The following is a 20,392-nucleotide window of genomic DNA, read 5'->3' on the forward strand; positions in this document are numbered from 1 at the left end:
TTATATTTCTTTAATTTTTTTTTTTTTTTTTTTTTTTTTTTTTTTAGCGGTTGCCCTAGTTTCCAATATACATTTACAACTAGTCCTAATCTACTTCTGCTTTCAAATAACACTATATTACTCCATGGGCGAGTGCCTTATAATAACATCATCATCCCAATGCCTCCCTCCTATGGCTTCTGCCATTGCTTGCATTCATTTGACACATATATAAGCATGCTTACATGTGTAAGGTATGCATAGAAGTATGAGATATACATAAAATGCATATATGTACACAGATATATGTTCATGTATAAATATATAAGATATATACATAAGGGTACATGAGTGAATAGATTGTTGCTATTATTACTTGAAACAAATAATATATGGTAGATTGTATCTGGTAGATTGATTAAGAGAAAGAAAAATAAAAATTGTTATCTTACCTTCATTTTTCCTTCTTTGATACTTTTCCTTTCCTTATGTAGATTCAAGTACCTTATCTATGTTATTTTCCTTCCTTCTAAGATCTTCTTTTAACGTTTCTTGTAAGACAAGTCTACTGGAAGCAAGTCCCTTCAATTTTTGTTTGTTTGAGAAAGTCTATTTCTCCTTCACTTTTTAAAAAAGTATTTTATTTTTTTCAGAGATAGAGAGATAGCGAGAGAGCACAAGCAGGAGGGAGAATGTGGAGAGGGAGAAGTGGGCTTTCTGCTGAGTGGGGAGCCCAACATGAGGCTTGATCTCTGGTACCATGACCTGAAGTGCTTAACTGACTGAGCCCCCAAGCGCCCCTCTCCTTCACTTCTGAAAGATAATTGCATAGGGTATAGGTTTCTAGGTTGGTAATTTTTTGCTCTCAACATTCCACTCTTCTTTCTTGCATCATTTTTTAAAAGATATTTTATTTACTTTATTATTTGAGGGGAAGAAGGAGAAGAGGGAGAGAGAGAATCTCTAGCAGAGTCCCCACTAAGCACAGAGCCTAACCTGGAGCTTGATCTCATGACTCTGAAATAAGGACTGGAGCTGAAACTGAGAGTCAGATGCTTAAGGGGACTGAGTCACTCAGGCACTTCACTTGTGTGGTTTTTGAGGGGAAGTCAGATGTAATTATTCTCTTTGTTCCTCTAAGGTAGGGGTTCTTTGGCTGCTCCTAGCATTTTTTCTTTGATTTTTTTTCTTTTCTTTTTAGTTTGAAAATGATATGCCTAGGTGTAACTTTTTTTTTTTTTTTTTTTTTTTTGGCATTTTTCCTGCTTGGCATTCTCTGAGATTCCTGGATATGTAGTTTGGTGTCTGATATTAATTTGTGGGAAATTCTTAGTCATCATGGTTTTAAAGATTTCTTCTCCTTTCTTTCCCTTTTTTCTGGTATTTCTATGTGTATATGGCACCTTTTGTAGTTGTTCCACAGCCCTTGGATATCCTGGTGTGTGTGTGTGTGTGTGTGTGTGTGTGTGTGTGTGTGTGTTTGTGTGTGCTAAGTCTGTTTTCTTTGCTTTTCAGAGTTGGAGGTTTCTATTGATACATTGTCAAGCTCAGAGATCCTGTCCCCCAGTCATGTCTAGTTTAATTATCAGCCCATCAAAGGCATTCTAGAGTATTCTTGATCTTTAGCCTTTTTTGGTTTCTTCCTTAGGATTTCCTTATTTCTGTTTACATTGCCCATGCAACCATGCATTCTTGGTTGGGTCTAGTTTATTCAGTAGAGCCTTTAGCGTATTAATCACAGTTGTTTTAAATTCCCAGTCTGATAATTCCAACATTCCTACCATGTCTGCTTCTGATGCTTGCTCGGTCTCTTTAAATTGTGTTCTTGCCTTTGATATACAATCTATTTATTTTTCTTGATAGTTGGACGTGATGTACTGGGTAGAAAGAACTGATGCTAATGGGCCTTTAGTTATGTGGTGGTAAAAGGTAAAATGTAGGGAAAGACCCTATGATTAGGTGGATCTCAATATTTTAGTGAGCCCACGCCTCTGGACCATAAACTTCCCATTTTTTACACCCTCCACCCCCCCCCGCCCCCCACTGAAATGGGACAGGAAAGGTAAAGCTGACTGGAGTTGACTATTTCTGTTCCCTCGGGTCTCTTAGGCTCTGATAAAACCCCAGCAGATTAGGCTCTGGTTAACTAGTTTCTCCTGAGGGCAGGTTTTGTTCAGAATATTAGAGTGATGTGGTTCCTTTCCTCCCTCCCTTGCTGGAGGCCTGAGGGAATTCTCTTTGATATTTACTGAAAACCTGGTTGGGCTCCTGAAGGCAGATCTCATGAAATTTTGAGAGCTTCTGTGACTGTTTCTCCCTGGAGTTCTTCACTCTCAGAGGTGTCTAGGTTGAGTCTCCAGCAATTCGTCAATTGTCATTCATACCCTGTAGTTCCTATCTGGGCATTGGTGTTTGCTCCTGAGTCTGTTCTGGTAAGTCGTGACTCCCTTCATTTTCCTGTCTGTCTCTCCAGTCCTGGGGGCTATGGTTTGCCCTGTGTCCTTCCCTTTTCTGTGGATGCAAGAAGTGTTGATTTTTCAATCTGTTTGGCATTTTACTTGTTAGGGTGGAGTGGTGACTTCTGGGCTCATTAAGTGTGGAAGCCTCTGAGTTCTATTTTGACCCTGTTAAAAGAGGCTAAATGGTCTGGTCGGAGGAGCATAGACTTAGCTCTGCTTGGATTCCTACTTCAGTGCTGATAAGCCTCCTCTTTATTCCTGGTTATGGAGGAGGACGTTGAAGGCCTGAGGGTGGAGGGTGTGGTCATAGTTCTAGTGAGGGGTCCCACTTGGTTTCCTTGGGGAAGAGTAGTGAGTGCTCCACATTCTTGACTGATGGTAAAGGGTGACTGGGAAAGGCTATATTATATCAACCTTGAAGATCTCTTGGTCTCTGATAATTTCTTGGTGGAGAAAGTGGAAAGGTTTCGCAGGATATTGACATCTGTGTTAATAAGTGAAATCTGTCAATTTTTTTTTTTTTTGGTTGTTGTGTATTGAAATTAAAGTCATCTAGCCTTATATAAACAAGTTTGAGAGAATTCCTTCTTTTATTATTCTCTGAAAGAGTTTGTGTGAGACAGGGCTTTTGTGTTGCTTGAAAGTTTAGTAAAAGTTTGTAAAACTGTATGAGCTGCATGGGTATCATGTTTGTTTGCTTTTTAAAGATTTTATTTGAAAGTAAGAGAGAAATAGAGAGCAGAGCAGGAGGGAGGGGCAGAGAGAGAAGCAGGCACCCAGTGAGCAGGGAGCCTGATGTAGAGCTAGATTCTGGGGCCCTGGGACCATGACCTGAGCTGAAGGCAGACTCTTAACCAACTGAGCCACCCACGTGTCCTCATGTTTGGGTTTGTGGGAAGGTGAGGGTATGAAAAGATGGGGGTAGAGAGATTGATTTTTAAACTGTCCACTTAGTTTCTTTAATAGATAGTTTATCTATTTTGTCTTTGATTAGAACAGTAATTTATTATTTTTTCTATAAAATGGTTCATTGCATTGTACAGTTTTCAAATTTAACCGCACAAAAGTATTTTTACTATTCTGTAAAGATCAGAAAAAGTCTCCATTGTACCTATAGTTATATTCCCTTTTTAATTTTTATCTTGACTAGTTTGGGGATGGGTATAACTATTTTAATTAGTCTTCGAAAGAATGTTTTCATTCATTGTTTTTCTCTATTTTACCTTCCTTTTCTGTATTACTTCCTTCTCCAACTTTCTTTAGGTTATCTTAAATTGCACATTTAGCATATAGGTTTCAAATCTTTGTTATTTGCATAAACATGAAATATGTACACATTTGCATAAATATATATACATGTGTACAGACATGTACATCCCTGTAAGTACTCCTTGACCTATCTCCCACAGATTTTATATGTGATTATTTCAGCCTCTTCTAATTTGCCTCTCATTTCTGATAACTGGGCATTTCTCTTTCTTGTGAGCTCTCAGATATTTTAAGCACTTTTCTGTTGGCAATATTTTATTTGTGGAAAAGGGGGTTTCAGATCAGTCTGCTGTTTTGCTGGAATTGAACGACAAATATACCTCATAGATTTGATGATGATTTTTTTTGTACTAAGAGGGAAGAAAAATTAGCAGCACAAATAATGAACTTTCTGAAAAATAAAAATGAGATCTGTTAAGTCAAAGAGGAGAAGTAAATGAATTTATAGGCAGAGATATTTGTAAGTTTTTTAATTAACTTTTTTGTTTTACTTCCAGTGTGGTTAACATACAGTGTTATATTAGTTTCAGGTGTACTACACCTGGTGCTCATGATGATAAGTGTAGTATTAATCCCTTCACCCTATTTCACCCATCCCTGACCTACCTCCCCCCAGGTGACCATCAGTTTGTTCTCTACATTTAAGAGTATGCTTTTTGTTTTTTTTTTTTCTCTCTCTCTTTTTCCTTTGCACATTTGTTTTATTTCTTAAATTCCACATGTGAGTGAAATCATATGGTATTTGTCTTTCTCTGGTTGACTTATTTCATTTAGCATGATACTAACTCCATCCATTTTGTTGCAAATGGCAAGATTTCATTCTTTTTTCATGATGAATAATATTCTATCATACATGTATACCACATCTTTATTCATTCATTTATGACATTTGGGATACTTCCATAATTTGGCTATTGTAATTATTGCTGCAATAGACATAAGGGTACATGTATCCCTTTGAATTGGTTTTTTGAATTTTGATGGTAAATGCCTAGTAGTGTGATTATTGTACTATAGGGTAGTTCTTTTAATTTTTTTTAAAAAATGTTTTATCTATTCAACTGGCAGATAATGAGAGAGAGAGAGAGAGAGAGAGAGAGAGAGAGAGAGAGAGAACAAGCAGGTAAAGGAAGAGGGACAAGCAGCCTCCCTGGCAAGCAGAGAGCTCAGCATGGGGCTTAATCTCAGGACCCTGAGATCATGACCCAACCTAAAGGCAGATGCTTAACCAACTGAGCCACCCATGTGCCCCTATTTTTAACTTTTTGAGGAACATCCATACTGTTTTCCTCAGTGCCTACACCAGTTTGCAATCCTACCAACAGTACAGGAAGGTTCCCCTTTCTCCATATTCTCACCAAAACCTGTTGCTTCTTGTGTTGTTGATTTTAGCAACTCTGACAGGTGTGAGGTGATAACTCATTGTAGTTTTGATTTGTATTTCCCCGATGATGGGTGATGTTGAGCATCTTTTCATGTGTCTTTTGGTCATCTGGATGTCTTCTTTGGAGAAATGCCTGTTTATGTCTTCTGTCCATTTTTAATTGGATTTTTTGGGGGGAGGGTATTGAGTTGTACCAGTTAATTATATATTTTGAATACTAACCCTTTATCAGTTATGTCATTTGCAAATATTTTCTCCCATATAGTAGATTGCCTTTTTGTTTTGTTGATTGTTTCCATCACTGTGCAGATGCTTTTTATTTTGTTATGGTCCCAAGAAGTTTATTTTTGCTTTTATTTTCCTTATCTCAGGAGACATATCTAGAAAAATTTTGCTATGTCCAATATCAGAGAAATTACTGCCTGCACTCTCTTCTAGGATTTTTATGGTTTTGGGTCTCACATTTAGTCTTTAATCCATTTTGAGTTTATTTTATATATGGCATAAAAAAGTGGTCCAGTTTCATTCTCTTATATACAGCTGTCCAGTTTTCCCAACATCATTTGTTGAAGAGATAGTCTTTTCCCATTGTTATCTTCTCTCTTCCTTTGTCAAAGATTAATTGACCATAGAATTGTGGGCTTATTTCTGGATTTTCTAGTCTGTCCCATTGATCTATCTATATGTCTATTTTTGTGCCAGCACCATACTGTTTTGATTATTACAGCTTTGTAATATAACTTGAAGTCTGGGATTTTGATACTTCCAGTTTTATTTTTCTTTTTCAAGATTACCTTGGCTATTTGAGGTCTTTTGTGGTCCCATACAAATTTTAGGATTGCTTGTTCTAGTTCTGTAAAAAATGCTGCTAGAATTTTGATAGTGATTGCACTAAATCTGTAGGTTTCTTTTTCTTTTTTTTTTAAGATTTTATTTATTTATTCATGAGAGAGAGAGAGAGAGAGAGAGAGAGAGAGAGAGGCAGAGACACAGGCAGAAGGAGAAGCAGGCTCCATGCAGGGAGCCCGACGTGGGATTCGATCCCAGGTCTCCAGGATTGCGCCCTGGGCCAAAGGCAGGCGCCAAACTGCTGCGCCACCCAGGGATCCCAATCTGTAGGTTTCTTTGGGTAATAGAGACATTTTAACAATATTTGTTCTTCCAATTCATGAGCATGGAATGCCTTTCCATGTTTTCTATCTTCAATTTCTTTCATCAGTGTTTTACAGTTTTCAGAGTACAAGTGTCTTTCACCTCTTTGGTTAAATTTATTCCTAGGTATTTTATTATTTTTGGTGCAATTGTAAGTGGGATTATTTTGACATTTATAAAATTTTATTTTATTTTATTCTAAAGATTTTATTTATATATTTGACAGAGAGATAGAGGGAGCCAGAGAGCTCATGCAGGGGAAACGGCAGAGAGCAAGGGAGAAGCAGACTATCCCCTGAGCAGGGAGCCAGGATCCTGGGATCATGACCTGAGCTGGAAGCAGACAATCAATCAACTGAGCCACCTAGGTACCTGATATTTATAAGTTTTTAAAATGATAATTCTAAAGCATAAGTCAAGTTGATGGTAGCATTTTAGTTTTTTCAACTATAAACTGGGAATGAGTGAGTCTGTACTACTTCATAGTCTTAGAGTTAAATGAGAATCCTGGAGGAAACACTTTAAAATGTAGGCACAGCGTTTCATCATGGCATATGAAAGTTCAGTTTCCAAGGGCTTAGAGTCTGATATAATGGTATGTATGTGGATGTGTTATGTAGACCAAACAATCCTAAATACACATTGCTGATTTTTATTTGTAAGTGCCTATTTATAAGAAGAGCTATACAAATATTTTAGACTTTTATGGTCTAACCAAATTAGTATTTTCTAACATGTGGTGAGCACATTAAATATTCAATTAGGTGACCTCAAATGGGAGCACTCGGGATGCATTCGGGTTGAAGGGAAGGAAGAGTTTAGTGTGTGAAGCATCTATAAAGTTTCCATCTTATTTTCTCTCTTTAAGTATTATCTCAAGGTACCATCTTTTCAAGACTCCACCACACCTTTCTCTGTAGTTGCTTTTTGTTATTAGATTTATTTTTAAAAAGATATCACATCATTGTTTTCTTGGAAGTAGGCAGTGTATAACTGATTCATTAAAGTATCAAAAACCCCTACATATATACATAGGATAATGGCATGTAGACTTTTCAATTTCTCTTCTTGAATAGAGAAATGTGTCACTAGCTATTAAGAGTTTTAACCAATTTCTAAACCATAGCTGTCTTTGTTTCTTGAGTTCAAAGTTCTAGTGAGAAAATATCTTAGAACTGAATTCCTTTCATATGGATAATATAAGCTAGGATAGTTAATTAGTCCCTTTTGGTGCTTAAAAATTATTATATCCAGAATCAGATGTGTACTTATAATTTCTGTATATGTGGATATTACCATTTCCAAAATAGTAACACTGGTTACTTATTTTCTTGATAGTAACTCACAAATAATTTTCTGTTTTTTCTATTCTGTTCCTACATTTGGGCCCAATTTATTAAGTACTTAGATTACATTTCTTATGGTGTCATAGCCTTTATTATAAGGCATAAGAAGTACATATTTACATCAGGCTAACTATTCATGCATTCATTTATTTACTAGTAAACAAATAAGGGTAGAAAAATTGTTATCCTTCGAGTTTTGCCCCTAATCTATATCCTACATGAAGACTATAGTAGTCATTTTGGCTTACAGAAGTCTCTCTTCCTGAAGTATCTTCTTAGGCACTGAGCACACCTGCCTTATGCCCTCTCCTGTATGACTAGGTAATTTCCACATACATGTATTGTGTCCCATGTAGACCTGTGAAAAGGAAGCTTGAGAATTTTAGGCTGATACCTCTCTGAGAGGCTTAAGATAGAAAATACTTGGAAGTGTAGATCAGCAGGGTCTCCTTGCTATCCCTGAGACTTGGACACTATCATCCTGACCCTTTTCCCACAGTCCCAAGTACCTTGGAGTACAGTGGCTTCTCCATGAGTGTTTGCACATTCTCAAGCCTTACGTTTCTGCAAACAAGCTGTCACTCCAAATCTAAATTCTCTTTTTCCACACTTTATCTTGGCTTTGTTTTTTTTTTTTTATGTCCTCTTAGTATTCAACCAAACAAGGGACCCCCCACCCCCATCCTTTCTGCCTGATAATATTCCCTAAATCTTGTCACCTCTCTGCCTTCTGCACTGGCCCCTCTACTTGACATATGATTCAAAAGGCTTGCAGTCAGATATGGTCATATTCTTGACAGTAGTTTTATAACAAATTCAGAGCCATTTTCATAAATCATGTGCTTTATTGACCCTGTCGTAAAAGCCAAAGGCATGGTATCATAACACATCTTGGTGAACAGCGTTCTGCTGTGGCTAAGGGAATTGGTTCAAAAAGTCCTATGGTTACAACAAAGAAGGTGAAAATGGATTCAGAATTAGTACTGCTGAGACACTATTCTCAGACAGAAGCTGTTGTGCACTGGAACCTCACTCCATTTACTAGATGATATGCTTAAACCTGAAAAGTGTGTCTAACTTGTATCTTATTTCACAGTTTAAATTCTTGGGACTTTAAATGATTCAGCCCAATATGGTCAGTTCCAGGATGCTGGGATTCTGAAGACAGTGTAATATTGATGCAACAGTTTCTTCGTTGGAAGTTCTAATAGCTAAACTTGTAAAAAAGCCCAACCCTGTTATAACACTGATATCCCTTGGGGTTCCTGAACAATGAACACATACAACAGGGCAAATCAGTTGGTGGGATCCATCCTCTCAGCCCTATCTGTGTGGCCTACCAGTGGAGGAGTCCCATCGTGCATAGCTCAAGGCTGAGCTCAAGAGCTCAAGTCAGCGTGTTCAGCTAGCTCGGTGGGCTTGCTTGGAGCCTCGCAGGCTGGGAGCCCCTGATGGGAGCAGACTGCCTCAGCGCTTACACAGCTGTCACGCTCCTCATGTTCTTGGGCTGCCCCATCACATGTGTGGCTTCAAAACGCTCAAACCTCAGGCCTCAAATAATCTTTTGTTCCGCTTTTCTGCTTTGTATGTTTGACTCAGTAGCTTTGTTTATTTTCTTAAAATATTTCCTTTTGGTTTGTGTTTCTTGGCATGGGCCAGCTATGGTTTTTCTAAATGCAATCTTCTCCTGACCCCCTTGCCATTCATAATGCCACACCCCTAGAAGACTGCAAGCTGCTAGAGTGCTTTCCAATTCCTGAGGCTTAGAAGGGATCTCAGGACCATGGTGCCACCTCCTCTTGCCCTGAAGGGTGAGTGCTCATATAGGACACTGCTGGATAGGGCCCGTGTCAGTCTTACTTATGGTTCAAGGGATGTACCCAAGCCAAAGAATCCCATATGCTCATCTTCCAATAAAGTGTTTTTACCATTGATATCAGCAGTACTGGTTTTCTGAAATTCAAGTTTCTTGATCTCATCTTTGGGGTTCTACAACTAGGGAAGCCTTTAAAAGGAAGCCAGGCAGAAGGATAAGTACTTAGCTGCAGCCCCAACAAAGCCTCAGGCTTTCTTTATACAGATCTACCAACTTTTTCCCCCTAAGAAAGACATAAAACCATCCCCCTAAAATTGTCAGCATTCCAAAGCAACTAGTCCTGCGGGTTTCCTGCATGCTAATGGCCATTGCCCTTCCCTGGAGCTGAGCTCCAGGCTGGAAGCTCTTGGCTCTCTGAGCATCCCCTTCAAAGAGGAAAATACCAGCACCTCCTGAACCAACAATGAGACATGTTTGACTAGTGGTGATGAAATGCCTTCTACAAACACTCCCTACCTTACCAACCGCCCCTTTCCAGGCCTGATTCACAACTGAAATATTTGTGTCACCCAAGTTCAAGTAGATGAAACCAAACCCTTTGGTGTTGGCAGTTCTCAAGTGCCATAGAAAGCAGCATGAACTTCATGGGCAAGGGAGGTAATTAAATGAAGCCAAAGCAAGCTACTGGTCTCCAGCAGGCCTGCCAGAACTATAAATGAGAGCTGGCTTGGGCCTTTCTGGGTCAGATCAGTGGTGCATGCTGGGAATCCATATTGCCCAGTGAATTCCCCCCAGAAGTTCCTGGCCCTACCCAACCAGTATACATACTTGCAGCACAAGAAGGGATATGACTTTCACTGCTTAATGTGTTCTATGATCGGCATAGTTTGAAATCCCATTAGCTTAGGACCTTCTCCTCCAGATTTTGGGACCCCTAATTGAAGTGTACTTTGACACTCTTGTATGGGGACAGGGTATTTTACATACATTTCAGAAAAAGAAAGACTGTGGGGGGTACTATTCTAATTACTTCCTTGGAAAAAGAAGAAACAGGATAATATTGAAAAACACTAGAAGTAGCAAATTTGTCTACATATCATTGAAAGGATTTTTCGGCAGCAGAAGTGCCAATAAAAATCAGTGCTCCCACTCATGAGCAGACACTGAACCCAAGCTTCTCTGTGAGCGGATTTTCTTGGGACTGCCTAGTCTTTGGAAAATACTATCCTGGAAGTCATGGTCAAAACTCCAGAGATAGATGTAAGGGGAATTATGGTCCTTTCCCACAGAAACTTAGATTTTATTTCCCCTGAATTCTACGTTAAATATAATTATCACCTTTGTAGGAGAGTCTAAAAAATTAACTTATGATGTATCAATAGTATATTGTTTTTATTATGATGGTACTGAATGTAGTTGATAGTGTATGCATTGGGTTGTTATTCTACTGTGGATTTTGTACAACATATACACTATTGGGTGAAAATAAGTAGATTGGGATTTTCCAAGCGAATGTCTCACTGAACACGAGTTTCAGGATTTTATTTTATTTTTTATTTATTTATTAAAAGATTTTATTTATTTATTCATGAGAGACACAGAGAGAGCGAGAGGCAGAGATATAGGCAGAGGGAGAAGCAGGCTCCATGCAGGGAGCCTGATGTGGGACTCGATCCCGGGACTCCAGAATCACATCCTGGGCCAAAGGCAGGCACTAAACCGCTGAGCCACCCAGGGATCCCCGAGTTTCAGGATTTTAATTAGGGTGATATGAAACAAAAATTTGTTATGTATGGAAATTAATTTTCATGACAACTGATGACATAAATTTGAAAAGTTGTGTTTTTGTTTGTTTGTTTGTTTTACTTTGGAATCTTAGTAACTGACTATACACTGTGAATCTCCAAGTATGCTGCATTTCCCAAATTTATTTTGAAAATTTGAGATTTATTTCACTTTGTTGGATTCTAGAAAAAGAAAATTTCCTTTCTTTTTCTAGAACTCGTAACATCTCATGAAATATTGAGCTTTGGAACACAGTTAGGTAACCATTGGGTTAGGCAGTATTTCCTGTGACATAAACTAATGCAGCCAGTGTAGCTTAGACAAGAATTAGTGCTAGAAGATCCATAGAAGCAACCTATGTTGTTTTAGCAGTAGTCTTCATGGCCATTCAGTTCTGTTTTAAAAACAGCACCTGAAGAGAATTCAACTTTATATGGACCATCTAAAGAAGAAGCAAGCAAACAATCTGGCTACTGCTTTCTTAGGCTTAATGCTGCTCAGGTGTGGTACTTATCACAGTATGCTTGGATTGGAAATTCTTGTATGGTCAACCTGGGAGGCTGATCACCTGATCACAGAATATAAAGTTACATTTATAAGAAAATCTGCTCTGAATCATAAAGGGCTAGCTGTCCATTTCATGGAGAAATGACATAAGATGGCACTGCCTATAATGAAAACTGTCCTATGTCATAGATGTTTCAGCCATCATGCCCCCATTCAAACGTTGCATTCCTTATCTATGTTGGTCTGAATCAGTGAGGTGAACCTGTCCCCAGAGCTGTGACATGAATATAGTGTGAAGAGAAAACCCTTCCCTCTCAAGCATTTCAGTCTGTTTTGCAGCTCGGGTCACACCTCCTCATATTACTGCTAAATTAGTCAAGCTGCTGGCATGAGTTTGCTACTCAGAGCAAGGCAACTTATCCTTTGTTGAGTTGAGGGGCAGCCTCTGGGCTCCTTTTAATCTTATTGTTTTAATTCAATTTAATCTGCCCAGTAAATATTTTTCTTCAGCTGCAGAAATGTGTAAATCAACTAAGTAGTTCTTAATCTATGTATACAGTTAAAAGAGCTCATGCTGACCAATGCTATGGGACTTGATATAAATTTTCTTTTGCCAGGCAATCACTACAGTTACCCAGAAGGGAAAGAGATTCATGTGATAGCAATGATAGAAACGATACCTCACCTTAGTGGCAACTACCATGCATTGAGTATTTGCTAAGTTCTTGTAGCATTTCATTATCTTCGTTACGCTTGGCAAGGTAGGCATTGCAATTCTCATTTCACAGAATAGTTAAGTGAGGTACAGAGAGCTTGAGTGAGGTGTCCAAGACCTCCCACCCAACAGTTGGTGAAGGGGGCATTCAAATCCAAGGATGGTTGATGCCAATATCTTTTCTCTTGCTACTACACTACCAGCTTTCAGCCTCTATAAAACAGACTTGCATAATTTTAACCTTCTCAGTTCTATCACTAGAGAGCCTCGATTTGACTCATGGATTTGGCTAGGAAGTTTTTAATGTTTAAAATTAAAAATTTTTTTTATTGCCAAAGTATCTCAAGGTCATGATCCAATTGGATCTTTCAAATTTCCTCAAAAATTTCCCTGGGGACATGGGAGAAGGTGAAAACTCACACCTCCACCAACGTTTAGGACTAACATCCACACTTTATCCAGAACTGGGAGTCACTTGCACAACTGCCAGACCATGAGTCTGTCTGGAAAAACAGTCTGAGGCTTGCTCATGTGGTATTGCTAAGAACAGTGAAAACCTGGTCTCCCTGGAGCAAGGAGAAATAGTTCCTTTTTTGCACCACCAGTCAATTCAGAATTATCAAATCTTTGGTAAGACTCAAGGCCCCTCTGCTCTACAGGGGTTAGTGTTGGAGGTAACCAGGATGCTATGGGTGGGACTATGGCATGGGTGAGCATGGACATGGTTATGGGGGAAAGATGGGGGAGGAGAAGGCTAAGTAAAAGCATGTTAAACATTTTACACGTCGAGAGAGTCAATGATGACAGTTATAATAATAATTGCAATTTATTGACTATACACCTAAAATGAATCCTTTCCCAAAACATGCTTGTAAATTGGTATGACTCAGAGGTTAGAAAACTTAGCAAAATAGTATATATACATATATTTTATTGGCAGTTTAGAGGATTGATTTGAGGTCAGAAAGAATTGAGTTGAAATCTCATTCTGATTCTTACTAGTTATGTGACCTTAAAAAGTCATTTACCTTATATGAGCCTCAGTTTACCGAGCTATTAAAATAAGAATGACAATACTTATTTTGGAGGTAGACTGTGAAAATTAAATCAGGTATTACACACAATAGGCGTGGGCTGACACATGGCTGGTATTGGGAATTGGTAGCAATAGTAGCATTTGAGGCCCTATTCCTGTATTACTACTACACCATGAAACAGTCCTGCAAAGTCAGTAGGAGACATGGAGACATTCCATAGCCACCAGCAACTGGGACTGGATTTACACTATCTGATGACTCTTCTAGTTAATGCTCTTTCAATGATACCAAAACATGGAGATGTTTTGTCTTGAGGTCGTTAGACCTATAGATGTATGTTTAAGAATATTTTCAAAAATCTTAAAAACAATCATTAAAAGAATTAAAAGCAAATGCATACCTACTAAAGTGCTGGACAAAGTAAGAGCAAAAGACCTCAAAGTTGAAAAATAAAAGAGATATGTAAATGACATACACAAAGCACAAAGAATGGCCACAGGAAGATAATGCAAATGAATTTTGAAAATAGAGACAAATGGTTTAACCATCCTTATTGAAAGACTCAAACTTCTTTGGGGAATAAAAATAAATTATTACAATAAATGTCTACTCTTTATAAGGCAGGGGCTTGAAACATAATATAGAAAAGATCAGAATAGTAATAGGGGCATATATGTGTCTGGTAAATGCAAAGATAATGAGAGCAGAGAGAGTTGGAGGTCGGTTTTGGGTCTACTTGGTTCCTCTAAGAATAGTTTCCCAGAATCACCTTCTCTCTGTTTCCAGATTAGAGTAGGACAAATGGAATCCACTTGAAATTTGCAAGGCAGAACTAAGTCATTACTCTCTGAAGGTCCTTGTGGTTACAGAGTAGGGCAGATGTAGAGGATTCCAGCTCATACTCACCTCTCACCCCATTCACTCATTTTTCGTGACTTCTGGCCAGTTGCCTCTCCAGGCCCGTCAGCAGAAGCTCGGTGGGAGACCTGCACAAGATGTAGTTAAGCAGAGGATCTAGTTTTACATGCATTTTTCACCCACAACCCTGCACGGCCCCACCCAGGCAGCTCCACGTCGCTGGCCTCCCAGATTTTCTCGCAAGCTACAATCCCGCTACAGAGGCCAGAGCTTCTGGAGAACTGGTTAATGGTTTTCTCCGCTCCTCCATTCCTCCTTCAGGCCCCTACTTCCCCAGCTTCTTCCATAATTGTATAAAGACTTCTTCTTATTAAATTCTTGATTTCATAATATTCAGAGAGGTTCTGCTTCCTGATTGAACCCTGAAAAACAGAGAGGAATATCAATTTTAGACAAAGTATAATTTCAGCAAAAGTATTGACTGTTCTATGCCTGGATCTTGATTTATAAAGGAGGCTGAATGACCCCATGGAGAGTTCAATGCCATTGAAAGAAAAGTTTAATATCACTCCTGGTTCCCCCTAGAAATGAGAGGCCTGGCCGGACATGCAGGCCATAGGATGAATACCAGATCATAGGAATGAATGATAGATTTAGGGCAGAGCCTTTAATGTGGGGAAGGTGAGACAGGCAGGGTAAACAGTTTAGGATTGGCTAGTTTGAATGATTCTGGCAGGTTCTAAACTACAGGGATGATCCCTAGTTGCCTGGTACCTGGCCTGGGATAACTGAAATAGAGAAATATTGTTTCCTGTAGTAAATAGGCCAGATGAGGAGGTATGGTTTGGGATTGGTTAGTTTATGTATCAAAAGCATGTTCCTAAAGATGTGATGTGTGTGTATATAATATGGACTGTAGTATATGCATATTCATTTATCATATATTAATATAAAACTATATTATATAATATATACCACATTTTATATATATTATATAATATGGAATATGTGTTTTATATATGCATATAAAATATGGAATATTATTCAACCAGGAGAAAGAAGGAAATCCTGTCATTTGTGACAACATGGATGAACCTTGGAGGACATTGTGCTACTTGAAAAACCGCAGGGGCTGACGGGTACAGAAACGGAGAAAAGGGTTGGTAAAAGTGTGCAAACTTTCAGCTATAAGATGAATAAAGTCTGAGGATCTAATGGAAAACATGGTGATTATAACTGATAATGTTGTATTGCATAATTGAAATTTGCTCAGTGTAGGATTTAGATGTTTTTGCTAAAAAAGAAAGTAAAGATGAGGTGATGGATGTATTAATTAACTAGGTGGGGGACTCTTTTCATGATGTATACATATTTCAGATCATCAGTGTACACTTCAAATATCTTACAACTTTAGGTGTCAGTTATATGTCAACAAAGCTAAAATTAAAAAATAATTATAAAAAGTCATGTTCCTATATGAATCCTTTGCTACCACTAAGAATTAGTTGACTCTTAGAAGGGGCAGTCTTTTCTAGCCAGAAAGGTTTTTTTTTTTTTTTCTTTAAGATGTGAAAACATCACAATACACAGAAAATTTAGAAAACATGACTAATACAATATTATCCTTAAAAAGAGCTAGAGCCAGAATCCATAATATATGTAGTAACAGTTGTTAATCTTTATTCATTGAATATCACAATATTGGGTATATAAAGGAAAATCAGTTAGAAATACAAGTAAAAATGCCAGAGGTCACTTAATAATTACAAACTCAATCATAAAGAAAATCACAATAAATTCCAAAACATACAAAAGAAATTTTATTGAAGCAGTTCTCAGAGCAATGAAATTGTAATTATTTTTGTCTATAGTTCCATAATTGAAAAGAACTTCTTTTCCATTAAAACAAAAATAAAATATTTCTTAGATAATAATTTATTCCAAAATAATTTTGGAAAATAAACAATTTTAGAATTATATTACCAAAATCTATACTCAGGGACAAATACATAGGTTTAATTTTTATTATTAATCAAAATAATAATAAAATTTAATATTTGAGCTTAATAATTTTAATATTTGAGCTTAATAATTTAAATATATTAAATATATAAATAATTTAAATAATTAAATAAAAAATCTGACTAAATTTGGAGATAATATTTTAAAAATTACATAAAAGAATAAGCAGGCAAAAATACTAAGAAAAAAAGAGTAATATTAAGGGAAAGTTTCTCATCATGTATTAAATAATATACATTTCTGGAAATTTACTTGCTGTTAAAGGTTATTACATTTTCGATCATAATTGTTATTAAAATTACTCTTCAACAACTTTTACGAGAATATATTTCTTCATATATTTGCCAAATAGGTATTCTGAAACATTTTAGTGTTGGCTAAATTGATAGATTGTGTCTTGTAACTTTTAATTTGCATTCCAGTACTTATAAATGAAGTTGAACAGTTTCAGAAGTTTGTCATTTAAATTTCTTTCCCTGTAAACTTTTGTCATAATTCTTGCTCAATTTTTATTGTATTTTTTATTTATTTTCATTTATTACAGTTCTCTGTATTAGTTCTTAATCATATAGGTGTAAATAATTTTTCTCATTTCTCATTTGTCTTTTGATGTTCTCACAAATGTTTTCTAATTTATATGCATGAGATTGTTTTTTTGCAACTTGGTTTTTAATGGTAGAAACCAGAAAAGTACTTTTTAAATATGAGTATTAGGGTCATCTTGCTTTCTTCACAAAAATCTTGTTGGAGGTAGTATGGGATTTTATTGACTTAATAGATTTACAGAGAATTGATGTATTTTGAGTTTTCTTATCCATGGACACAGTATTATTCATTACTTATTTTTTTAAAGATTTTATTTATTTATTCATGAGAGACACAAGGAGAGAGAGAGAGGTAGAGACACAGGCAGAGGGAGAAGCAGGCTCCATGCAGGGAGCCCGATGCGGGACTCGATCCCGGGTCTCCAGGATCAGGCCCTGGGCTGAAGACAGCACTAACCCGCTGAGCCACCCAGGCTGCCCTATTTCTTATTTCATAATACCTGTAATTCCTCATGTGATTTGTCCTTTTAATCATGGAGTGTTTAAAATAGCTTTTTAAACTTATTCCAAACTTATGAGACTGTGTGGGGTACATTTTATCATTTCTAATTTTATTGAATTTCAGAGAATTTCAGGTCTATGTTTTAGAAGTTATTTGATATCTGTTAGTATTTCTTTGTTTTTTTTTTTTAAGAGTTTTATTTATTCATGAGAGACCAGAGAGAGAGGCAGAGACATAGGCAGAGGGAGAAGCGGGCTCCCTGTAAGGAGCCTGATGCAGGACTTGATCCCAGGACCCTGAGATCACAACCTGAGCCAAAGGCAGACACTCAACCACTGAGCCACCAGGCACCCCTGTTAGGATTTCTTTATAGACTGATCCTGTATTGGTTTTCTATTGCAGCATAAAGGATCATCACACATTTACATGGAACCCATGTATTAGCCCACGGCTCTGTAGGTGAGAAATCTGGCAGAAAGTGGCTGGGTTGCTTGCTCAGTCTCTCACAATGCTGAAATCACCATGTCCCTTGAGTGGAGTTTGTGTCTGGGAGACACTGGGGAAGAATCTGCTTCCAAGGTCATTCTCGCTGTTGGTGGAATCCAGTTGCTTTTTGGATAGGACTGAGGGTCCTGTTTCTTTCCTGGTTCTCAGCCAAGGGACTGATCTGTTTTTAGAGGTCACCTGTATTCCAAGACTCATTATTCACTCCATCCTTAAAAGCCAGTAATGAAAATTTCCTCTTGGATTAAGTCCTCCTCATGCTTTGAATCTCTGACATCCTCTGTCTCTGATCTTTAGACCCAAATTTAAAAGACTCATGAAATTAGGTTGAGCTTAACTAGATAACTTTCCTATCTTAAAGTCAGCTGATTTGGGGCCTTTCTTACATCTATAAAAACTATTTTTTTCCCTTTTGAAGTAGGCTCCATGCCCAGTGTGGAGCAGTGTGAGGCTTGAACTCATGACGGTGAGCTCAAGACCTGAGCTGAGATCAAGAGTCATTTGAGCAACTGAGAGAGCCACTCAGCTGCCCCCACTTATAAAAACTTCTAAGGCAGTATCCAGCTCAGTGTTTGATGAATAACTGGGAGAATGTGTGTATACCAGATGCTAGGCTTTGGGTGCTATCTTTAAAAATATGTGCTTGACACTTGATGGGATGAGCACTGGGTGTTATACCAAATGTTGGCAAATCAAACTTCAATAAAAACAAAAAAAATGTGTTTGATATATTATTATTTGGTGTGTTGAGTATTCTGTAGATCTGTATTTGATTTGATTACAATTACTAATCATGCTCTTCAGATCTTTTATATCTTCATTACTAATTTTACAGGTTTGAATGCATCTAGATCTGTGTTTATGTTGATATCTTGATATTTGCGGAAGTAGTGAAGCAGTGTAATTAGTGAAATTTAGGACTTGGGAAAGCTTAAATGTTGTTTAAAACCTCATTATCCACAAGATGGAATAACATTGTTTTTTCCTCTATTGATTTTTTTTTTTCTGACTCAGTCTCTAAGGACTTAGTGGGAGTAAACTCCTTTCTATTCTGGAGACACACCAAGTTACCCAAGCCTCTTTGGTTTTCTGATATCTTCCTATTGGCATAGGAAGCTTGCTGTCTCACCAACTCCACCCTCTACTTCAAAAACTCTAGAACACTCTTTAAGATACTCTTTAGTTATCTCTATGTAATACCTGACCTCCAAGACAGTATTATCTTATAGTTCTCTCATTTATTGTGGTTAATACTTCATTCATTAAATATTTCTATAATAAGTTCTCCCTGTATTACTTATCTCTTTATACGTATGTGTATATGTAAATCTTTAATTATTTCTGCCTTCTTCTTTAGGTTATACTGTGATACCCACAGTTGGACGTGAAGCTTGGGGAGGGACACGTGTTTTAGTATTCAGAACAGTTCCTGGTCTATAGTACTGCTCAAATATTTGTTGAATGTAGAAATGGATGAAGGATAAACATTTATTAAGTGCCTCTAGGAGGCAAAGCTTTCATTCAATTATCCTTAAAGTGTCAAGTTTATATCTCCATTTTCCTTACTGGTCTATGGAATCTCTCAGCTGATACAGTCATGGTGGTCTACAATATTACCATCTCTTATCTGGTAACAGCCTCCCTAGTGCTTTTCCTGTATCCTAGTTCACTGACCTCCAATGCATTCTCCACATAGCAGGCAGAGTGGTGAGCTCCTCGAGGCATAAATCACATCATTCACCTCCTCACTTAAAACCTTACTTTAATAGCATCTCTATTCTTTAAATATATAATCAACCATACATCCCAGTTTGCCTAGGATAGTTCTATTTATGCCCATCATCCTAGTGTAAATCTCACTTCTATTGCAGGGATGGCAGTTGATGCCCTTGGGGAAGAAGCCAGAAACAATGGCTTAAAGTATGCAAGATGTGGCCATTTCACAAGTGCTTGTTACTGATGTGAATGAGTTAGAGCTGATTAGTTGAATGCTGTAGAACTCCTTTTGGGTATCTTGGTCATTTTTAAATCTAATATCTGTGAGAGCCTTTTTATCTGAGTAACTGAATGATGGCATCCTCTTGATTTTTTGAGCTGACCCCAGAGTAGTTTTTGTTGACAAAGTGAACATCACTTATTGCATTTATTGCCTTTGAGCTATGTGGTCCAGCCCTGACAGTGTCCCTAAATTTTCCACTCTGTGTTGTTAGAAAAATTTATAATGTAATTTTTAACATAATTCCTAAACATATTGGAAATTAAGATGGATGGCTACCACTCATAGAACATTGGCATAAGTGCAAAATATATCTTGTATGTTATTTTCTTTAGCTCCCACATTAACAGTATGAGCACTTTAATCTCTATAGATGCAGAAATTAAGACATTAACTTTTCCTGGTATGAATAATCTAGTGTTTCCTACATTTAAGGCTAGTACTTAGGAGCATGCCTATGTATTCGTAAAAGATATGGCTTGTTGTCTGGTACTTAGTGATCAATTTAGGTTGAAT

The sequence above is a fragment of the Vulpes vulpes genome, chromosome 8 (genome assembly GCF_048418805.1).
Source record: "Vulpes vulpes isolate BD-2025 chromosome 8, VulVul3, whole genome shotgun sequence".
Classification (NCBI taxonomy): domain Eukaryota; kingdom Metazoa; phylum Chordata; class Mammalia; order Carnivora; family Canidae; genus Vulpes; species Vulpes vulpes.